Source organism: Lissotriton helveticus, chromosome 5_1 (genome assembly GCF_964261635.1).
Source record: "Lissotriton helveticus chromosome 5_1, aLisHel1.1, whole genome shotgun sequence".
NCBI lineage: Eukaryota > Metazoa > Chordata > Amphibia > Caudata > Salamandridae > Lissotriton > Lissotriton helveticus.
Window position 1 is genome coordinate 1,514,394,895 of NC_136065.1, and position 17,206 is coordinate 1,514,412,100.

Here is a 17,206-nt window from a genome sequence, read left to right on the forward strand (position 1 = left end):
CTTTGCAGGGGACCGTCATGCCTCACGGGCCGGCAGATGTCTGACACCTCTGTGTCTGCTGGTGTGTCTGGTCATTGTGACTCATGTTGTGGTGAGTCAAGGAGCAATGGAGATGCTTCAAGTTGCATGGTGTTGTCTGCCTCTGGTGTGTCAGCTGCTTGTGTGCAGGGTGCTGTAGGTCTTGCAGTGCTGGGCCCTGCATCCCTGCATCCCTGCCTTCTTGCTCACTCCTATCCCTTTGGGGATGTGTCTTCTCCCTCACCTGCAGTGACTTGCGTGATGTCTCCCCTGTGGACAGATATGGACAGTGTCTTAGTGGTGCTTTCACCATGTAATTCACTATTAAATCACATTATTATATCACTATTTCCTGCTCCTCCCATGTCTCTGATTGTATTGTGTGGCATGCCTGACATCATTTCATGTTGACTGCTCTGATGGGTATTCCTATGACTACCACTCCCATAATGCATTGCAGGTGAATACTGAAGTCAGTACTGGATTTCCTCAACACATAGCCACATTGGGGGAGGGACACAGGCAGGGGGTGTGGGATGATGGACATGTCCCTTACCTTTCTTAGCTGCAGCTCGGGCTGAGCTATCTGCATCACCAATCCCCACAACACACTCTGGCTCCAGTGTGGACTCCGCAAGCTCTTCCAGGTCCGTGAGAGCAGGTGCCCTGTTCTTCCCTCCACCTGTAGCATTGGCCTCCTTACTTCTTGCTGCCAGTTTTTTCTTATTAATGATCCTTAGATCGTACCATCTCTTCTTGAGATCGTCCAATTCCCTGGTGGTCACTCCTATTGCGTTTACTTTGGTCTGGATCCCCAGCCAGGTGTTTCTCTTGACAGCCTCTGGTACCTGCAGGGACTGCTTTCCAAAGATTTTTGGGTAGTGCTTGACGACCTCCTCCACCAGCACCTGAAGTTCACCAGTGCTTAACTTAATCTTCCTCTTCCTCTCTGCACCTTCCCTCTGAGAGTCTTGGGGATCCATTTGTTTGTCCTGCAGGGCTCTGCTTCACAACAGCCTGTCTCTGTGTAACTGCTCTCCTGTGTGATCAGGTACACTGCACCTGCATGGGTGTGGCCACTTCCTGGTTGTGGGGTGGGGTGGATGCACAGGATTGGTGTATTGCTCTGTTGGTTGGCTGAGGGGCAGGGTGGAGACACGTGATTGGTTGATACTTCAACTGCCTGATATTTTGTGTCCCCGACTCAGTATTTACCGAATCGGTATTTACCGAATCGGTAAATAACGATTCGGTAGATTCAATGCATTCCTATGGGCCTCCGGGCCCATAGGATTGCATGTGAATTACCGAATCGGTATTTGCCGTATCGGTAAATACCGATTCGGTAAATACCGAGTCGGGGTTTTCGAATTTTACCGATTCTGTATTTTTTGCCGATTTTTGACCTACATCTCATTTCCCTTTTCTAAAATACAGATTCGGTAAAAATCGGTATTTTAGAGTCGGTAAAAATGAGTTACCTACATCTGGCCCTAAATGAGGTATAATAGAGTCAGTCTTGTAAAAATATAACGAGATTACAGTAAACAATTTTAGTTAGGTATACTACCACAAAGGGTTAAGGAGGAAAAAAAATAATAAAGTAATAAAGTAAGATAAAATAAAATAAAAAAATAAAATAAAAAATACAGTACAAGGTTAAACCGAATAAACAATGTCCTGAGGTAGGTTTAGGTAATAATTATATGTGGTGTACTAGGTCTTCCTGTATATGATTATTTTTAAGTGTCTTTTCCTGTGCCTTCTATATTCTCCAGTCAAGGGTATATCTTGGTCACCTCTGTGTCAAAGAGTTAGTGACGAGCTGTCTTGCCTATGGAAGGAACTTACTCATTAGAAAGATCTTGGTTTCCCTCTTAAAAGATGCTGTGTTTGGAATTATTCTGATATTCGTGGGAAGTGAGTTCCAGATTCTAGGGGCCGCTCCTGAGAACGCTCTATCATAGGTTTTTTTCTTCCTGAAGATGGTGGTCTCAGCACCAGTTCCTTGGCACTCCTGGCTGGTCTAGTTCCTCCAGATATTTCAATTTTTTGGGCAAGGTATCTAGGTGTATTGTAATGAAGCGCTTTGTTGGTGATACTTGCCATTTTTAGCTGAATTCTGGCTTCGTAAGGTAGCCAGTTTAATGCTTTCAGGTGTGGAGAGATATGGTCGAATTTCCTCTTTCCTGTGATAAGTCTTGCTGCTGCATTGAGGCATGCTTTTAATGGTGCAGTGGAAATTTTTGGTAGACCTGCTACCGTTGTACATCCATATTCAATCCTCAAAATAACCAGTGATTGCACTGCTAGTTTTAGATCCGCTTCAGATAAAAATGGTTTCATTTTTCTTAAGTAGTTCAGATGAAAACAGGCGCTTTTTGCCATTGATTTGATGTGGGCTTTCATGTCTAGGTTCTCGTCCAGTGTGATTCCTAGTGATTTCACTGAGTCAACTAGAGTGGGGGTGCAGTTTAACGCCGTGATCATTTTGGACCATTCCTTCACTTCTGAGTGATTCTTTTGTGGTGAGAATAGTAAGAATTCTGTTTTATGTGCGTTTAGATTCAGATGATTGATAGTTAACCATTTTAGTGTCATTTTTAGGGCCTCATTTATTACGTTGATTTCTTCCAGGGACGTGATCTTGATGTACATCTGCGTGTCATCCGGATTCCGCGTACATGTGGTAAGATATTTTGGAATTTCGGAGAATTTCTGTAAGGGGTTCGATATACAGGTTAAACAGTGAAGGAGATAATGTAGATCCTTGTGGAACTCCAATTGCGTTAGGGCATGAAGGTGATAGTGATTGGTTGACCAGGAATCTTTTGGTTCTATTCTGTAGGAAGGATTCAAACAATTTCAGCACCTTACCAGATATTCCCATCCTGTCATGGAGTCTGTTCAGTAGTTTTCATGATTAACCGTGTCAAATGCAGATGACAGGTCAAGGAGGATAAGCAGACAAGTTCGATTGTGATCTAGTGCCTGAAGTGCATCATCGACTATGTGTAAGATCGCCTTTTCCGTGCTGTGTCCTAGGTTTTTTTTATGATCGGGACTACTTGACCTGTTTTTAGGCATCTGGAAGATTCCCCCTGGAATAGAGAGGTGTTTATAATTTCTGTCCATATTGGAATCACGGTATGGCCGATTTCTTTCAGGCATTTTGATGGTAGTGGGTCGTTGTAGTGATTGTTGGGTTTGATGTCTGATAGCCTTTTGGCAACGTTATTCTGATCCACTAGTTTGAAGGTGTCCCATTGTGCCTTGTTTTTTTTCAAATTATCCACACTTTTCGATGTGGTAATGTTCAATGATGGTGTATGGTATTCAAGGTTGTCTGCTGCATTCCTGAGTTCTCTTTCCAGCGTGTTGGCTTTGTCAGTGGAAAAGGTTGAGAATTCTGTCAGCTTAGTTGCGTTTTTGTGACTTCTTGGGCAGATTTGGTCAGCTTATTTGATTGTTGTTTTATGATCTCAAATAGTTTCCGTGGTCTGTTTTTGGCGTTATCCAGTTCTGATCTAATAAATTCCTTCTTGGAGTTGAGGATCTTTTTGTTGTATTAATTTCTGATTTTTTTTTCCTGAGTGATTTCAGTTCAGGGGATGATGGGTGTTGTCTCCATTTTCTTTCCACAAGTCTCAATTTCTGCCTGTCTTCATTCAATGTCCCATTGAATCATGGGTTTTTAACTTTCTCTGTAACTCTTTTCAGTTTAAGTGGTATGGTGGCATTGACTATTTTTGTTACTGAAGTAGTGTAGTCATTCGTTAGATCATTCACATTCTGCAAGTTGTGAGGTAGATTTAGGACTTTCTCGCAGCTTTCAAATAGTAGTTCCATATTTGCATCTTTGGTATCTCGCATCCATCTTTTGATTTTAATAGGTTGTGTGGTCTTTATCTTTTCCATGTGGGTATCAGGAAGGTTATGGCATGGTGATCTGACCAGTCGCACGGCTCTATTGAGAGGACTGAAGTATTATCTTTTTGTTAAATTATCCAGTCCTACGTAGCTCCTTTCGAGTGAGATGGTTGTGTGCATGCTTGGGAGAGGTTTAGTTCCGATAAAAAGTCTTTAAGATCGTTGACCTGTTTGTCGTTGTTGTCGTTCCAGTGTAGATTAAAATCCCCTAGATGTATGTCATTTGCTTCAGTGTTAGAGTTAGCCGTGATGATCTCCATAAGCTGGTCTATGAAGGTCATATTATTACCTGGTGGGTGATAAAGGGCATGAAGGTTGCATCTTTGATTGTTAGTCGATCTTATATTGAGACCTAGGTATTCGCATGATTCTAGTGGGTCGGATTGTATTTGGCCAACTTCAAAATCCGATTGGTGAATGCAGGCTATACCACCGCCTGTCTTTTTTAGCCTATCAAGTCTCACAATATTATAATGAGGGTGCACCAGTAGATCCATGACTGGGGACGAGGATTCTGATAGCCGTGTTTCTGTAAGGATTGTCTATTTCCTGGTTAATGATGAGATCAGCTATGTCAGAAGCATGTTAAGCTGCCGACCGACAGTTGAGCAGTAGGCATTTTAGTGTTTTCCCTGTTATGCTTGGGTTCAGATTTTGCGAGTTGGTGATTAGCTGGACTTGTTGAATATTCTTAAGGTTGGGTTTCGTCTTATTCAGTCTAGATATTCTGTTGGCATCTATCTGGACTGTTTTAATTTTCTCCTCTCTACTGCTGACAGTAGGCTCATATTCCCGGAGTAAGGATAGGATTTCTTCTTCCGTTAAATATTTCTGATACCTATCGGGTCGATTTTGTCTATTTGATAATGGCATTGCTCTTTCTTTGAGATTTATATATTAGTTCTCGGATGTGCTCGACTTTGGTATTAGTGTTCGCCGTAATATCACAAAGTTTTTCTACCGCTTGAAGGGTGCTTAGTAAGTCATGCGACATGTTGCCTATTTGTGTTTGGAGCTCTATAATTTTTCTCAGGGTCTGGGGTGACGTATTAGGATTGCTCATATGCTTATTTCGAGATTTACGTTTTTTGTTCCCGTGTTTTCGTTCTGAACTCTTCCTCAGGGTCTTTTTCTTTTTGCCACAGTCTGCACGGCAGAACCCCGCCAGTCTACTCCTAATTGTCGCCAATAAAAGGATACACTTCAAGGTAATACTAATGAAAATCCAAATGTATTCTTCAATATCTTTCATTATAGACTGACAGGGATACAGGCTCACAGCAACAACCTGTTTTCATGTTGAAAGATACACATTCTATAATAGACATCACAATACACACATTCTATACTCTACACAACCGCCTAGTCTGTAGCAAACAAAATCCCAACAAGAACCTGTGATGAAACTAAGGGGGAGCTCAGATGACATTCTGACCCCATTGTCCTGCAACCTCATGTGTGACGAAGCCACCTGGACTGCTTGTTATTTGTCCATGAGTGAGTGTGTGTGTGATTCCTATCCCTGCCTGGGGTGGTCTGATTGGGTTAACACCTCCCCTCCACCCCTTCTCAAGTGGATTCCCTGTTAATAGAACCCTATATGTTTATCACCTTTTGGGCGTGTTCTCCCCAGAAGCCAGAAATCCCCCAATAATTGGTTTTTGGAAAATCATAGACAAGCCTGTATTACTTTAGGTGGAATTGCAGTGAATTGGCCAGCAGGTTCAATACATAAACAACTGCCGCCGAATTACATTGTGTGATGAAAATATTTGCTTACTGCATGTACATTTATTGGCAGTCGTTTTTTGTACCAGTATGCAAAAAGTAAACCTAAAACTTATTTAAAACTTATCTTAAAGTTATTGCTTTCTGCTTGTGGCCTTGGCCATTTTTAATTCCCCAAAGAAAATGTTAGCGTTCTCCATATATTACTCGAAACAGGAAAAGTGGTCAAAGTCATCTCTTGGCCTTCCTGATTATGCCCCTGCATCACATTTTCACTGTGACTAGACCTACTTAACGATGCGCACCCGAAGCGCATAGTGAGCATGACGCTGATGCGCTGAAGGCATGCCAAAGGCACGCCCATCTGTACCTGTCCATGCCTAGACCACATCCAGTGCCAGTAACCCTGTCTTCTCACCTCGCACCCTACTCCTCTGTGACCATCTACACTCTAAACCCAGTCCGCCACTACCCATGCTTCTGCTTCATCACACCACACAACACTGTTCTCCTGCGCTACCTGCAAATTGTTATGCACTGATCCACACTCAACACTTACTACACCCATGTCAACGGTACCCAACACCCTCCTCTCTCGCACTTACACAGTCCTGCAAACACCCACACAACACTATACACTCACATGCATGAACCTCAACACCCGCTAACTCACCAAACACAACAGCACGATAATGCCACAAACCTACTTTTCCTCATGGAAATCTGGTTGAACCCCGCATTGGCATCTGACATCACTACATCCACCCCTATGGCCAACATACATACGAGTGCTGTGACGACCATGGGTGCCCATGAACGTGTGACCCATACAACAATTTTTCACCTGACCGTGAATTCCAATGTGCTCACAGAGTACGCTCCCAGAACCCTACTCGTACTTGTCAACCCACCACATTGTGGCTTGCTGCTTGTGCCATTAAAAAGCATGTCAAATCATCATAGAAGCAAGGAAACACTGTCCATATCTGTATGGCATTAGATTATTATTATTGCAGATGTCTCTGCTCCAGCCAACCTCAAGAGGAAAAAGTTCCTAGCTCTATGACCCTGATTAATGAAAAGAGAAATCAAATATGGGTTGTTTGAACCAGCTACAATGTTTGTAACTTACCAGGGAAAAACTAAGGAATATTTAGACCCACACGATTTGAAAACTTTTTTGAATGGCATAGATGGCCCTGAATCAACAATGGAAGATGAAGATACTTATCCACCACCAACGCACGAACCAAGGAGTGAGTATTCTCCTGAACAGGATAAACGTAGTACATGGGAAACTGTAACTCGGAACTGGTCCCATGGTGGCAAACAGAAAACTTGGAAGTTGTCGACACATAGAGACAAATCTAGAGAGACCTAAAGAACGCTTTTCAACTTGACTATCGTATTACAATGACTTGTAGTATATTTTGTACATTATTTATAGGTCTCGGACTAGGCAGCGCATGCGCTGTCTCGCCAGAGAGATGCTGTATACACTATAGTGGGGAAGCTCCACCCACTTTCTGCCCATCTTTTTGATTGGCTTTATTCATAAAATCTGCACCCTGATTGGTGTTTGGCTTTTAAGTCCCGCCTCCTGACGCCTACTTCATCATTTTGCTCCTTCCGAGGCTATTGGCCCCATTACACAAACACTATTTTCTGTCCTTTGTCCTCCCCACTGCACCCTCACACAATTCATCACTTTTCGCCACACCCTCAAACCCCCCACTCGCATTTGTGCCTTTTTAAAGTACTGCACTCCTATTTGTAATGCAATACGTCTCGCGTAATTGCGAGTCATATTGCATTGCAAATGCTTGTTTGAAAGTAGTGCGCAGTCATTTAGAGGCAGGCCTCGGCACCGGAAAAGAACCCTCGCTTGCTCCGGAAGTGTCGCAGCTGAGCTAAGGCTGGTGCTGGCATGCAGCTCACTGCTGCATTGTAAGTCATTATTTCACGTGGTGCAGACTTCATTGTCAGGCCCAATGGATACTATCGTCACAGTGGGGGCGTGACCTGTTAAGTTGTTATCTTAAAATGTTTTGCGTGCGTGTGGGGGAAGACATCATGTCCTGCTAGTGAAGGCAGGGAGTTTGTTATGGGAGAATCAGAAAGCGGGTGGCTCTTTAATCATGGCGCTGAGCACTCGCAGCGCTGTCTCCGCCTACTTCTCGCACGTGCCCGGGCTGCCATGTGAAAATCAAAAATCTAATGCGACCGGTGCAGCGCCTAATTTAGTTACAGCCGAACCTCACATCACTGAGTAGTTATCGAGAATTGCCGCAGCCGCACAGGAACACAACGCAAAGAAATAAAGGTAACGCCGGTGCCTAATAGTTATGTGGATTATTAATAAATATTTTCTACTGTCAAACATTTGCTTTACTTCATAATATCACCCATCATCAATTTTATAGGTTCCGCATTTAAGACCTCAGAGTGGTGACCCGGTTGCCTAGCAACCCGAATGCGCGTGAGGAGATGGCGCAAGGTCGATGGATGTGTAGAGCCTGTCCTCCTCAATATTGCTGCTGTGGCACCTACTTTTTACCTCCCCTGTGGTAACTTATCATAACAAGTTCCGTGGGCCTTTGTGCCATGGCTCTCGTCTTAGAATAAAAGCATAACTAAGACCGGAGGGGATGTGTGATATACAGGGAACCGGAGCGAAATGGTCTGACTGCTGACTATCCTGCTGCGCTGCCCCAGGCGGTTACACATTTCCATTGAGTTATTTTATGATCAGGCCAGTATAGTATTGAAATATTATCTCTTTTAGCCTTTCTCATTCTGCTAAGAAATGACAGGCCCTGCAAACAGTAATGCACACTGAGGACATATATAATATGGAGCCGGGAAGGAGATTCAGACGGGCCAAAGAACAGCGCTGCACAGAGAGCTCTATTAAAGAAAATCAGTCTTGCGTGAGATTACATATAATACGGCTCACCAGGATGGCTCGAGCCGCTTTAAAGCTGGATGCTTCTTTTACTGCAAACATTTCTTCCGTTGTTAAAAGCTAAGGGTTTTCATGAGGGTGGTTTGACGTCTTGTCATCCCAGGGAGTCCATTTTGAAATGTCCTTTAATCATTAGTCTTTCTTATTCTTTTGTTTAACAGATTCGAATATCAAAAACTACTCAGGCTTCATACGGTGGTTTTGCTTAAATGTTTAGAATGTTGTTTTACAATAAATGTATGCAATTGAAGCAATTAGTTAAGCCTCTGCAAGTTAAAAGAAAGAAAAGGAACGATTATTTATGAAGCACACAAACTGTCCATTTGGAGGCCGATTTACCATAACTGGCGATTTTTAGTTGCTTTTACGTGCATACATTGCAACAAGAAAATGGACAGTTACATGTTCTATTCATGTCTCCTAGCCTTCCGACTGACTTCATATGTTTAATATGAGTTACATTTAATTGTTAGACTATATATAAACAAGCACTGGAAAAGCCAATAGGCCTAGTTTGCATTTTGAGTCCTGACAAAACAATAGGGGGCAGATTTACAAGCCCATTGAGACACTTTTGGTTCACTTTTGCCATGTTAAAAGTGGCGCAAAAGTGGCGCATGTGGCTTGTAAATCTGCCTCTAGGTATGTAGATAGCGACGCTGTCAAGTCAGACCTAAAAAGTAAAACCGTTTTAATCCAACACATTCAGGCTAATAGATTTCCAAGAAGGGGTCTTAATATCACTGTGAGAAAAAGGTGCCATACCTTATTGCAGTTGCTGTAGCATTGCTTCTTCACAGAGAGCTAAACTGTTACACCGGAATGAACTTACTACTGATCAGTAGACTATAAATACAAATAGGGCTCATCTAAGAACTCTAATTTGCAATTTTTCAGTTCATAACATTAAAATAGAAAAATACATCTTATACGCTTGCTGCAAACAAAGAATGTGTGCTTTTTAGTTGATCACAAGAATTTGCCCTGTGCTCTCCATCAGATGGCTTTATTCAATGATGACTTATTACGTTTTAACCTCAAACACATTTTTGAACGGATAAAATCTCTATGGTTCTAGATGTATAAATAAGACACTCATGTTTAAGAGTAATATATCGTTACATTAGTATGCTGGGACCAATTGGCATTGCCAATGCTTGTTTATGTATGCTTTAATGATCTTATTTCTACATTTCTGTCTCTGGTACATGATATTTAATATACATGAGGGAAATTGTTCTTTAAACTTTTTAAGACTGGTGGGCTTGCCTACCTATAATCCCACATCGTCTCATATGTACCCCCTCCAGATAAAAGTTAAGAGTTATTAGTAGAATATACAATATTGCCTAAACTACTTGTGTTGGACACATGACTAAAACTGAGGGGCCGATTCACAATACTAACTTATGACAAAATCCTAAACTTACTACTTTTGGTATTCACAGTAGGCAATTAGTAGTCTTAAATTAGGATTTTGTCTTAAGTTAGGATTTTGTCCTAAATTAGGATTTTGTCTTAAATTAGGATTTTGTTTTAAGTTAAACTTAAGACAAACTTAAGTTAAACTTAAGTTTAACTTAAGACAAAATCCTAATTTAAGACAAAATCCTAATTTAAGACAAAATCCTATTTTAAGACAAAATCCTAACTTAAGACAAAATCCTAATTTAAGACAAAATCCTAATTTAAGACTACTAAGTGCCTTCTGTGAATACCAAAAGTAGTACGTTTAGGATTTTGTCGTTAGTTAGTTCTGTAAATCAGGCCCATAGTACCTATATCCATTCTTCCCATAACTACCAAAACAAAATTACTACTATATATTTTTTAGGTGAACCTTTCTACACCCAGAGACAATCATCTTACATTGATATTTAAACTCATACTATTATTAGGACTATATCATATAATCATAACCACTACACCAGTTACACACTCTCTTCTTCCACTTAAAAACTGCAAATTCTCATCCTACCATCTGAATTCAATACCTTTGTCAATACTTTGCAATAAACAAGCATGAGACCACTTAAAGTTGTGTCTTTGAATGTCAATGGTTCAACGCAAGGAAAAAAATAGTTACTTATTTTGGTCACAACAACCCACCTTATCCCACAGGAAAGTGAGAAATTAAAAAAAGACTGGGTGGGTCAGGTAATTCATGCAATCCAAGGAATCAACACCACAAAGAAAATGTGAGGTAGCCATTCTTTTTAATAAGCATCTACATTACAAAACTTGCAAACATAGGAAGATACATATTTGTTAAACTTCATATACATAACACCTTTTTAACTGCAGGTTTTTATATATGCTCTTACGGACTCAAAAATGTTTTTATATCACAACTTTGTAGACTACTGACTTCTCTTGGCTCATACAAAGTTATATTTGGAGGAGACTGGAACATTACCATTGACCTGTTTATTGACAGATTGGGTAGACCAGATACACATCATAATAGAGACAGACACACCCTGATGAACCTAATAAACCATCATACATTCCAGGAATCCTGGAGGATGTTGAATCTCAATGAAAGAGACTATACTTTTACCCCATGCTCAATTTCGGTACACATGGGAATCAACTATGTTTTAGTTTCCGCTTCTGTTTTATAATTAATAACACACATAAATATCATTTGCTATAGCACATCTGATCATGATCTTATAGTTATAGTTATGCAAATCAATCTAGGCTGCTCTCTACCCTTGAATCCTCATTGGAGGTTGAACCTGACTTCTTACAAGACACCACAGACACAAATCAATTAAGTTTTTATGTTGACCAATATCTGAAGGACAATGAACATTCGGTTACTAGTTCTCACCCACTATGGGGAGCTGGAAAGGCAGTGCTGTGGGGTTTGATTATGAAGGATGCAGCAATTGCAAAAAAAAACAACAAGCGAATATCTATAGAATTTGTTTAGGAAAGGAAAAACAAGAATCTTACTGCCATTTATTCTCAAACTCAATCACTAGACACATTGAGGAAATTACTTACTGCAAAATTTATTCTTAATAGCTTCTACACATCCCATGCTGAGAAATGTCTATTTTGCATTTGTCAGTACCACTATTAAAGAGGGGCAAGGGAAGGGAGACCACTGGTACATCATCTTCGATCCCTTATTTTCAAAAAAATAATGGTTACCTACTTCGTTTACCTTCAATTTCTGAAATGCTATGAAACTCTAAACACATCAATAAACTTTTCAGACCAGACAGAAGAGGAAGCCTTCTTCTCTAAACTTAATATTCATAAATTTACATTAGAGCAGAAAGACAAATTGAAGGGTAAAAACACCATTGAAGAGATAGCTAAGGTGATTTTTTTGCTACATGTAAAGCACATGGGGAATATGGGTTTCCCATTCCAATTTTGAAATCAGTTTTTAATAAAGCATTGCATATGGGTCATTTACCACCTGAATTTAACCTCTTCAATGCTCGTGACCGCCGGGAGCCGTCAAGCGTCACTGTGGTCAAGGTGCGCAGGACGGCCCCTGGCCGTCCGAATCCCCGCTCACTAATGGAAACGCCCGCACTGCGGAAATTGCACATGCACAGAAGGGGTTATAGACAGTGGTATAGTTATAAGTTAAACGCCATAGGAACAATCAAACATATATCAGTTCAGGATAGTATTGAGTTACGTTGCTGTAAGGTGAGGAGAACTACCAACCTCCCCCAAAGTTGTGGCCAAAGCCAACATAGAAATTCGTAAAATCCTCGGCAAACGTCTACGGAGTCATATTAAATACCAATGCAAGTATCACAAATTATAAACACAGTTTCAGAAATATTCTCTTTCTTTTATTTTTTCTTTCTGATCAGCCAACACGTGTTTCATTGCACAAGCTGGGAAATCGTCCCGTGACTTTCTCAAGGCTGAGTAAACAAAAAAGAATAAAATAAACAATGGCCATTGTGTCACCATACATAAAACTGGTGTGCACAAGCTCAATTCAGATATAAATGTGACAAAATGTGCAAGTGCAAAGGCATGCACTTGGTGGACCTATAGTCAATGATAGTGACTTCATGAGCATCAATTTGTGAAGATAAAACAAACTAATTGTGCACGAATATTTCATATTAAAAAGCTCTAAATCAAGGTGATGGAGAAAAATCTAATGATTAAAAAGCTCCCAAAGCCCCAAACTGTATAATGGCATCTAGACCAAGCCACAAATATACAAGACCAAAACCATAAAGAGACACTTGGGCCATGTATATCAAACCCTTCTCTCATTACCGTCAGTACATAAATAAAGCCCTCAAACACCACAAGAGGTGATCACTATCTCACCCATCTAGCCAACTACATGCATCACCATTGCCATATTTCTTCTAAAGGGGGTACCTTCAATGTAATTGATAGCAACCTATGCGGAAGTAAACAAAAAAGTACAGTTAAGAGCCTGTAAAGATTGATCAAATATATTCTCAAAATAGCCTTATATATCATGGCACCACTAACTTTCCATGTGGTGATAATTCCATCCCACGCACTTTAGATTGCGAGTGAGTCTAGTATTCTTGCTTCGAAGTGAGCAAATCCATAATTTTCAGTAAAAGCACCCCTGTAATGAGAAGTAAAAAGCTCCGATGTGACTGGCTTCCCTGACGATAAGTGCTCACTTTGATACACTTTCCAAAATCATTAGTAACTGTATAGCGCTCAAGCGAGGCCTACAAGTAACAGATCACTAAACTCACAACAAAATCCCGCACTGTTTAAACTCTGGTTGCAAGCCCAGAAACTTGCCACTCTGCACCATAGTACAGCCTCAACTAGACCAGTCTGTCCAGTCTTCGAGTACGAGAGCTGGCATCGAGAGTTTCCCGCTCTTATATACCTGGAGCTATGATAAAAGGAAAGAGGGCTAACTCTGCCTAAACATGGCAGCCATCTTGTAGTGTGAAAATCTTAATTCCATATACATAATAAGTCATTTCAGGCTAACCACAGTCTTGCTTAAACTAATCACGTCTGTGTGTGAATAACAGAACCCTATTACCTCAATCTGTGAATCGCATAGCTACAACAAAATTCGAAGCATCCACAAATCAAAGATTAATTCTTTAGTGATATTAAAAAATCAAACTTCCAACATATGAGTGTGTGCATTAAAGCTGGGTAAAAAATATTGATTCAGGTTATGAATCAAGATTTTTTTACCTAGCTTTAATTAATCTTCGATTTGTGGACGCTTCGGATTTTGTTGTAGCTACTCGAGGACCGGACAGACTGATCTAGTTGCGGCTGTACTACGGTACGAGAAGTAAGTTTCTTTGCTTGCGACCAGTGTTTAAACAGTGCGGGACTTTGCTCACGAAGTCACTATCATTGACTATAGGTCCACCATGTGCATGCCTTTGCACCTGCACATTTTGTCACGTTTATATCTGAATTGGGCTTCTGCCCACCAGTTTTATGAATGGTGTCACAATGTTCATTGTTTATTTTATTATTTTTTGTTTACTCAGCCCTGAGAAAGTCGCGGGATGATTTCCCAGCTTGTGCGATGAAACACGTGATGGCTGATCAGAAAGAAAAGAATGAGAAGATTTCTGAAACTGTGTGTATAATTTGTGTATACTTGCATTGGTATTTAATATTACTCTACAGAGGTGTGCTGAGGATTTTGCGCATTAACCACCTGACTTTTTCAGGGCAAGTATCATAGTCATCCCAAAACTAGGTAAAGACCCCTCAGAAAGCTCTAATTATAGGCCAATTTTCTTAATTAAAGGATTAAAAAATCCTCCTTTCCCTAGATGCGGAAAAGGCCATTGATCAATTAGAATGGGGCTATTTGTTCCACACTATGGAAAGGATGGGGTTCAGTAAAGATTTTATAATATTAACTAAAGAAATGTATCACTCGCCTACAGAAGCTGTTACATGTGGAGAATTCACATCTCATTGATTTAAAATATATTGTGGTACCATGCAAGGATGCCCGTTATCACCGTTGTTGTTTCCTTTTGGCCCCAGAACCAATGACTATACCCATGGGGAATAATACTGATATTCTAGGCATTCAAACAGCTGTGTGTGAAATAAACTTCTTCTATGCGGATTATATTCTCCTGACCCTATTGCAACCAACTCTATCCACAAACTCATTTATATCTGAACTGATGATACTCTCAAAACTTTCTGGCTAAAAGATCAACTAGACTAACTGCGAGGCACTACCACTAACTCCTACTACTACCTCATCCTCCATTAGGGACTTCCTTTTCAAGTGGCTACATTAGAAGTTACATATTTAGGAATACTTATCAAACATGGACTGAAAAAGACATGATCATGGATAACTTTAACTCAGTAGTTGATCAAATTAAACAAGACTTCCAACACTGGTCGCTTTTAAACCTATCACTATGGGAAAGGGTACTAATCATAACAAGCATTTGCAATGCAATAGGTCTTGCATTTGTAAGAGTAAGAGTTATTGGCTTTGTAAATTATAATTTCTTTACCTATGTGTTTTGTAGTGTAGTGAGTTCATGTGGTGTGTAGTGGATTTATGGGTGCTGAAATTGTTCGTTTTTTGTGTGTGATGTAGAATTGCGTGTTGTTTAGTGTATGTGAGCAGTAGAATTATGTGGCATGGTGAATAGATAGCGGCACTGAACAGTGTTGTTGTACAAAGGCATGAAGTTGCAAAAATAGGGTTGATAAAAAAGGTGACAAATCTGGGTTGATGAAGGAGAAAAGGCAGATTTCCTGAACTTACATATGAAACCTTACACTAAATAACAACATACCTATGTGTACTGTGAGAAATGTGGTATTACAATTTCTTCTTAGTGTTATTGCTGTCCACATACATAAAGTAAAACCAAAACATAGCGAGAAAGGAATTCTTATCAGTTTTTCGTTATTTAGTAGTACTTTTGATGGAGCAGGATTTCACTTGGAGAAACCTGCTTGGATGAATACCATCGTAATACGTACTAACAGTAAGTAGTAATAGAACATTATTGTGCACCTTACATAAACACAAGGGAAATAGCTTTGCGTATGCATGAAATAACACAAAATAATATATGAAAGAGTTAAAACCGTAATAACATTGTAGTTTGAAAGAAACGAGAAATATTGCACGACTAGGCCGCATGTGCATCAGTAATTTGCATGTTGCATTCTGCTTTAAAAAAATAAATAATGCCGCTTTTTCCTCAGGTTATAATACTAGGGAATATACTAACAGGGAATAGTGCGAAGGTGAGTGGTGAACAGTGAAAAGTACATTTTCATATAATTAACACATGTCTATATCCATTTGCTTTAGTCTGCTGGATGAAGCCGCCATCTTTCTTAAATTAACCACAGAAGGGAGGGTCAGAATTAAGAGTGAAAATGTTATGACAGAGCACTCAGAAGTGCTGAGATGAACCAACCCCAAGTTGAAAGCCGACGTGATGTTCATTTGCCAAGAGACGTGCTTGACCGTGGAACAAGGAGAACTCTTCCGCAGCCACTGTTTAAAGTCATGTGTATTTGTAACATATAACAAAATGTGTGAACAGAACCATTATATTTCGTGGGAACAGGTGTAGAACAATGAATGTGCCTAAAATCTTAATGAAGTCACCATGGTGTGACAATGCCACCTCCCAAACCCACCAATCACATATCAAGTTAGGAGAAATGTTGCAACAAATGTGGGATTGCCCTGAAAGTTCCAGGGATTAATTGGGGTGCCATTAGAGGTGTGGTTTACACTTAGGATGGCAGGAGAGAATGAGGGGAGATGCGTCGCTGTCTGTCGGTTTGCTGAGAGGCCTAGCTGTTTCAGACCTGTCCTGTTCCTGTACTTTTAATTTGTGTTCCCTGATTCTATTTCTGGGGACCCCCGCCATCACCTAGGCCGAGGGGGTGGGTTTCTTCAGCTCATTAAGTTTGTATTAGTCTGACTCGTCTTGCAAAATTACTTGAAAATATATTTTGTCTCTGAAACGTTTGTCTCTTAACTATCCACTCCGTTATATGTGCATTGATACACAATATTTTAGATAAAACTTTAGTCTCTTCATCTATCCCCTCCTTTAGGTGTATTATGTTCCACATTTGAATTTTACTGAAACATTTATCTCTTAATCTATCCACTCCAACAAGCATAATGTCATTGACTGTATGATGAGTTTGTATTCATTTGATTTGTTGATGTTTCTCTTACTTTGTAATTCATTATTTGAATTTTTTGACGGTATGCATTGAGCATGTTCAAAGTTTATTAAGATCAATCTTTATTGACTTTACAGAGAGTCTGTGATTATTTAGCTGACTGAATAGTTAGTTAGAGAGTTTTATCATTACCATAAACTATTCAACTAATTGGTCCATCGACCAAATGGAAGGAAAGTTGATTAAAAGGTAGATATATTTCAAAAGATGTCACGTTTGAACCTATTAAAGAAGAGGATTGAAGGTACATATAAATTGACCCCAGTGCATCATGGATTCTGGGTGAATGTGTATGGGCCATTGTATTATGATGTGTTTGAGTATTGATCCCTGATCAATTTTTGGTGTCAC